This window comes from Xyrauchen texanus, chromosome 44 (assembly GCF_025860055.1).
Source record: "Xyrauchen texanus isolate HMW12.3.18 chromosome 44, RBS_HiC_50CHRs, whole genome shotgun sequence".
Lineage (NCBI taxonomy): Eukaryota > Metazoa > Chordata > Actinopteri > Cypriniformes > Catostomidae > Xyrauchen > Xyrauchen texanus.
Window position 1 is genome coordinate 1,965,050 of NC_068319.1, and position 7,369 is coordinate 1,972,418.

Genomic DNA, 7,369 nt, shown 5'->3' on the forward strand with positions numbered 1-7,369 from the left:
ATTGTCCACTTTAGTTCAGCTGTTACAGTGAATTAAATCTGATGGTTTTCTGTCCAAACAAGTACACTTTCACTGCAATTTACATGGAATACTTTAATAACATTAAAAAATACATTTAAAATGTGTGAATTAAAGAAATATTACAAATAATATATATGGAAAAATCTAAGTCATTCAAAACAAACATTCAAAATCAATGAAAAACAAACGATATTAATCTCATAATTACAAGTATGTAAATTTTTGGTCTGTTGGTTCCTTCCTTGTGCTCACTGAAATTAGAGACAGGTGTTAGACATAATTTAGCTCAGGTGCAAGCGCCCTTAAGGTGCCTTACAGAAGCGACAGCCAATAGGAGAGAAGACGGGAGAGCTCACGTGATCCTTCTCTCTCTCTCTCTCTCTCTCTCTCTCTCTCAGCTCCTGCAGTAACGGACAGATGGTTGAAAGTCTAAATTCTTGCTGTTAGAAATTTCCCAGTGCTCTATGATATGTCTCTTCCCACGTACAAGGACATTTTTAAGAAAAATACTGCGTGGAAAGGTGTATCTGAGATCGCAGGGATTTTATGGACCCAGACAGACCGGCATTTGCATTTTCGCCGCAGATAAACCGCCGCTATGGCAAACAGCACGCCTTGTTTCTCATTCTTCTTTGATATGAAGCATTGTATGTACTGATTCCATTTATATTTAGTCTTTTCCCTCCAAAATGTTTGTTTTTAGCGGCAAGAAAAGCGATTCGCTGTCAACAGCAATGGAATGACATCCCTGAATGTCATTTATAAACATTACTAGGCAACCAGTAGTGGGAACGCCCACTAGCGACTTCACCGCCAGCCACTGGCGACCTGCAGCGACAAAGTCTCTGGCAGTGTGTACGCACCTTTACCGTTTTCTCCACCGGACGGCCACTTGACCACGCCCCCGCTGCCACAAGTATTAACAAAATAAATGACTTATTTCACTGAATTTGTAGTGTAGTGAGCTGTCCATGGTGCTGAAAGAGCACGAAGCGCAATTCATTGTAAACCACCAGAAGATTCAGACACTTTTAATTCCCAAACAAAATATGTTATTGCTGTTGTTGTTAATTTAATATGAGGAAATTGTTTAAGGTGTTTTTATGTCCGCTGACACATAACACATAGTGCTATTCAGTGCTGAATTGTAGTTGCAAAGGGCGAGGCTTCTCCTAATTCCAAAGCAAAAATAACAGCATTGTTTCAGTTTTTATTAAGGGAATAAAATTGTTAAATTGTTTGGACTATTTCTACGCTAAGCTGCTGATGCTGAAATTGCACATAATGCATTTAAGCTGTGATCAGAAAATATACCATATTGATGAATACAAACTTAAATCTTTGCTTTTTTATCTCCTATGATTTCTTTATGGGGGTAGGGCCCCACATTAGCTCTTGAAACGGGCCCCCAGATGCTTAAGTCCGCCACTGCTGACGATAATACTACATCTGGCCTCAAGGAGGTAATGGCGACCTGAGAAGGAAATATCAGCTGCCGGCCGATTACAATCACTTCTAGGTACCAGGATTGATCAGGCTTCCCTCCATGCAGTACCTTGTGCGGTGCCTTCATTCTTAAAATCAATGTACTGCCTCTGAGTAGCATGATGGCATTTGTTTGCCTTTACTCTACACATCTTTAGGATCTCCGCTAGCTTGCACAGGACATAATCATGCCACTATCTGTACCATCTTTGTGCCAAGGCAGTCTTGCACCCCACCAACAGGTGTGGTAGATATGCTCTTGGGGCCTCACATAGGGGACAACTCTCCTCTTTGCCATACTACAGCACAAATTTCCTGGGCTTGGAAGGGTGTCACATGTGGATCTTATTAGAAAGCTTTGCTTGGCCTGGGGTACCTTCCACAGGAAAGCTAGTCCTAAATGTACCCATCACCCATCAGATGTACCCATACTGTCCAGCGCCCTTGCTGCTGCTGGCTGACTGTTCTAATCATATTCCCTTCCTCTTCCGTCCTATGTAATTCTGCCACTACCATCACTTTTCTATGAAGTCTGGAGGCTGCTGACCACAGTTTGGGAGTCATCCACATAGAGGGCCTGCTCTTTTTGACCGGGTTCTTCCAACAATCTATTAAAGCTTCTATCTTGAAACCACCCTTTTTACAAGCTTCTCTGCTTTCCAAGCACGACCTGTTTGGACCTGGGCTTGACCAGCCCTCACAGACTGGTCTGTTAATTCCTTTAGCTCTAAGATCAGCCTGGTCTTCTCCTGCTTGTAGCCCAGGATGATGGTGGCATTTCTAAGGCATTTCTTCCAAACAATGTAACATCTGAAAGTCAACGCAGCAAGCCCAGTTACTTCCTTATGTAACTGTTGGCCTTGGTGTCCATCTTTGCCACTGCTGCTGCAGTGATGTCAGTACAATGTAAACTGGTAATACCAGACCTTGAATTTGCCTTGAACGATGGTCTTATCCAGGCCCTCTTTCTGCTGCTTCAGAACCAACCCTGCCATGTTTTTATGCTGTGTATTCTGTACCTAAACCTCGAATATGCAGCTTTGCCAGTAACAGGATTCTTTCCCCATACACTTCAATGATCTCTGGTCATATTTCTAATTAATTTAGAAATAGAATGGCTATGTAGATTTGTTTGCTTAATCATCATCCTGGCCCATGCCAAAAGCTCTTTCAGCCTTTTCAGGTTCTGTTTGCACATGCAGCAGTCTGGAGGATGCTTGTGACGTCATCTATATAGCTGTGCAGTGCTGGCAATCTAATGCAAGACTGTGCACGGATTCCTCGGACCATTTGTCCAGCACCAATTTGGATGATCTCAAATGCAACTCTGAACATGATAGGAGAGGTTGAACATCCCATCGCAATCCCATCGGCATCATATATTTACACTTGCTCTTGTCCTCTAATGACTTGAAAGACTTCAGAAGACCTGACAACATTTCCAGTAAGGGAACATAATGAGCAACGATGCTCACTCTCTTTTACGTGCATACTGGGAATTTTCAGGAAGCAACCGTTTCAGTGTACTGGAAAGATTATGCAAAAGAGACAGTCCTAAAAATGGTTGCCTGAGTGGTTCAAGTAAATGCACAAACATTTTTGCTAAATCAAGGACATGCATGCATTCCGTGCATGGACAGTATGCATAAAGCATGTGGTAGTTAAACTTGAAAAATCTCAAAGGATCATAATGTATTCTAGCGTTTATGTGCGAGTCTGAATTTGGTTGTGAGAGGAGATTTGGCAGTAAGATTATGAGAAATGTGTTAATGCAGACAGCAAATTCCACTGACTTTGCAGAAATGTAACGCATCTTGTGCAACAGTACTTAAGAGGATTTCCTGTAATTTGCTAGATTCTGTATCAGAATCACTCGAGCCACTAATGAGGGAAGTAATCGTATGGTAAATGGCTGTAATATTTGATATCTTACACTTAATTTTCAACTCAATAAAGAAAAATATGAACGATAAATGCAACATTTACATGCAATAAATTATTACAATAATGTAGGGCTCTAAGTTTAGGAGCGGGTTTGGTTATTAGCAATAATGCATAATTATGATTGATAATTATAAATTATTAAAATCAATAGAACACTGATTAGAATCAATGTTAGCTTTTTAATCCTTTAAATCAACAATCATCAAAGACAACCATCAATTATCAAATTCAATAGAATATTAATTATTATCAAAGATAATAATTAATTATAAAAATGTATGGAACATTGATTAGAATTAACACTAGCTTATTGATCATTCAAATTCAACAATCATCAAAGATAATTGTCAATTATTAAAAACTATTAAATGTTAATAAGGATTAATATCGCCGGGGCACCACCCTGGAATCAGGGACTAATAACCAGACAGTATAACAGTCTCAATATTAGATTGTTCTCTTAGGAAAATTGACGTCCATAGAACATCAACATTAAAAAATAAACAATGAAGGCTTGAATGCGAGCACTGGCATCCCCTGCCAGCCTTTGACACATGTGTATGCAAAACAAACCAAATCACTTCTCTTTGAAATATAATAGTTTATTGATGCAGTAATATAAATTAATAATCAATACAATGCAGTCAATAAACTTCAGACTTACAACTACAAACTAAACAGTGACTTGATTAGATATGATAACCAACATAAGCCTAAAACACAGAGGAAGAGGAAGGTATGTGTGTGTGTGTGTGTGTGTATGTGTGTGTGTGTGTGTGTGTGTGTAAGGAGTGATGGGCACAAAATGTGGAGGTGACTCTCGTGGAGAATACGTCACGCGATATTTCCTGCCAGAGAATATGGTCATGGTTAATGGCGTCTGAACGTTTCCACCACAGCTACAATTGAAATAGTTGGTAATCAGAATACTGTAACATTAAAAAAAGTATTTTGATTACTGAATAATTACTTTGCATTTTATTGTCATTTGTTTCATTTAATATATATACTATTCAGTTGGAAAACATTTATACATAAATAATGTTTTTGAACAGAGGTGAAACACTTTCTTATGATTTGTTTCATTCTACAAGTTCATACTGTTGTGAGTGAAAAGGTGGATATGATGTCATTGAGGAACTTTATTATATTTTAACATGTGAGTCATGTGAACTTTTTTCTTTATTTACATGTTTTTGGTCAAAACAAGTGAACAAATCTGCATGTATTCTGTAATCTGTAGTGGATTACATTTTAAAAGTAACTCTCCCAACCCTGCCGGTCTACATAGATGATTTGATCTGGATATATGGTGAAAATCATATAGTGTGTCAAGTGTCATAGTGGCTGAGAGACTGCGTCCTTTGGTCATTTCTCTGGTGTATTACAACAGCTGTCTGAACCTTGTCTGAATATATATATATATATATATATATATATATATATATATATATATATATATATTATATTATTTTTTGTTTTGTTGCCATAAACCATTTACACAAAAACACTTTGCTCTGCATATTATTTCCTTCCATCCATCCATCCATCCATCTTCAACCGCTTATCCGAAGTCGGGTTGCGGGGGCAGCTGCTCCAGCAGGGGGCCCCAAACTTCCCTATCCCGAGCCACATTAACCAGCTCTGACTGGGGGACCCAGAGGCGTTCCCAGGCCAGTGTGGAGATGTAATCTCTCCACCTAATCCTGGGTCTTCCCCGAGGCCTCCTCCCAGCTGGATGTGCCTGAAACTCCCCATAGGGAGGCGGCCAGGGGCCATCCTTACCAGATGCCCAAACCACCTCAACTGACTCCTTTCGACACAAAGGAGCAGCGACTCTACTCCGAGCTCCTCACGGATGACTGAGCTCCTCACCCGATATCTAAGGGAGAAGCCCGCCACACTTCTGAGGAAGCCCATTTTGGCCGCTTGTACTCATGACCTTGGATCGCCCTAAGAAGGGACCCCCCCCCCCAACCCGTAATCCCGCAGCACTTTCCACAGTCTCTCCTGGGGGACCTGGTCATATGCCTTCTCCAGATCCACAAAACACATGTAGACCGGATGGGCATACTCCCAGGCCCCCTCCAGGATCCTTGTGAGAGTACAGATCTGGTCCGTCGTTCCACGGCCAGGACGAAAACCGCATTGTTCCTCTTCAATCCGAGGTTCAATCGGCCGAACCCTCCTCTCCAGCACCTTGGAGTAAACTTTACCAGGGAGGCTGAGAAGTGTGATACCCCTGTAGTTGGCACACTCCCTCTGGGTACTCCTCTGCTTTTCATTTTGGTGAAAGAACTTTGAAATTCACATTTAGAGCTTATGAAATATGCTGTACAAAAATATTAAATGAAAATGGGAGAATATAGAGATTGAATTTGGTCTTCAATGTAAAAAATATATCGTACGTTAATGCTCTTTATCTAGTTTTTTAATTAACTCAATAAAATGTTTAAAGATAATAATGTTATAAACTGTTTCATGAAAGTGTGCTATTCTAGGGTTTATATTTAAGTCTGAGTTTGGCTGTGGGAAGAAATTAGATGAGATAAGGTGATTTGGCTTTGAGATAATCAGAAATGTGTTTCTACAGACTGCAAATTGCACTGACTTTCAACATTGAACTCATCCTGTTACCACATTTGTATGCAAAAAAACTGTTTTAGAGCTCTTCCTGTTATTTGCTAGATTCTGTATCAGAATCACTTGAGCCACTAATGAGATAAGGCTTTTCTATCTTTAATTTTACTGCCAATTCTGTAAATAAGTCGAAAGAATTCTATCAATGTATGATTGGAACGATGCATGATTTACAATTGAAGTCAGAAGTTTACATACACTTAGTTGTAGTCATTTAAATTAGTTTTGGCAAGTCGTTTAGGACATCTATTTTTTCATCTATCACAATTCCAGTGGGTCAGAAGTTTACATACACCAAGTTAAATATGCCTTTAAGCAGCTTGGAAAATTCCAGGAAATCAAGCCTTTAAACAATTAGCCAATTAACTTCTGATACAAGGTGTAGTGAATTGGAGGTGTACCTGTGGATGTATTTTAAGGTCTACCTTCAAACTCAGTGCCTCTTTCCTTGACATCATGGGAAAATCAAAAGAAATCAGACAAGACCTCAGAAAAAAAATTGTGGCACTCCACAAGTCTGGTTCATCCTGGTGAGCAATTTCCAAACCCCTGAAGGCACCACGTTCATCTGTACAAACAATAGTACGCAAGTATAAACACCATGCGACCACGCAGCCATCATACCGCTCAGGAAGGATCTTATCCTAAAGATTAACTTTGTTTGGTGCGAAAAGTGCAAATCAATCCCAGAACAACAGCAAAGGACCTTGTGAAGATGATGGAGGAAACAGGTAGACAAGTATCTATATCCACAGTAAATGAGTCCTATATCAACATAACCTGAAAGGCTGCACAGCAAGGCTGCACAGCCCCGCCATAAAAAAGCCAGACTATAGTTTGCAAGTGCACATGGGGACAAAGATCTTACTTTAGATCTTACTAAGAAATGTCCTCTGGTCTGATGAAACAAAAATTTTACATTTTGGCCATAATGACAATTGTTACGTTTGGAGGAAAAAGGGTGAGGCTTGTAAGCGAAGAACACCATCCCAGCCGTGAAGCATGGGGGTGACAGCATCATGTTGTTGGGGTGCTTTGCTGCAGGAGGGACTGGTGCACTTCACAAAATGCATCATGAGGAAGGAAAATTATGTGGATATATTGAAGAAACATCTCAAGACTTTAGCCATGAAGTTAAAACTCAGTCACAAAGGAGTCTTCCAAATGGACAATCACCCCAAGCATACCTCCTTGGCTAAGCACCATATTTCCCTATCTATGGGTAGTATATTGAGTGAGGCTTCCCCTGCAAACAAGTCCCGTTCCTCTCGTTCTCATT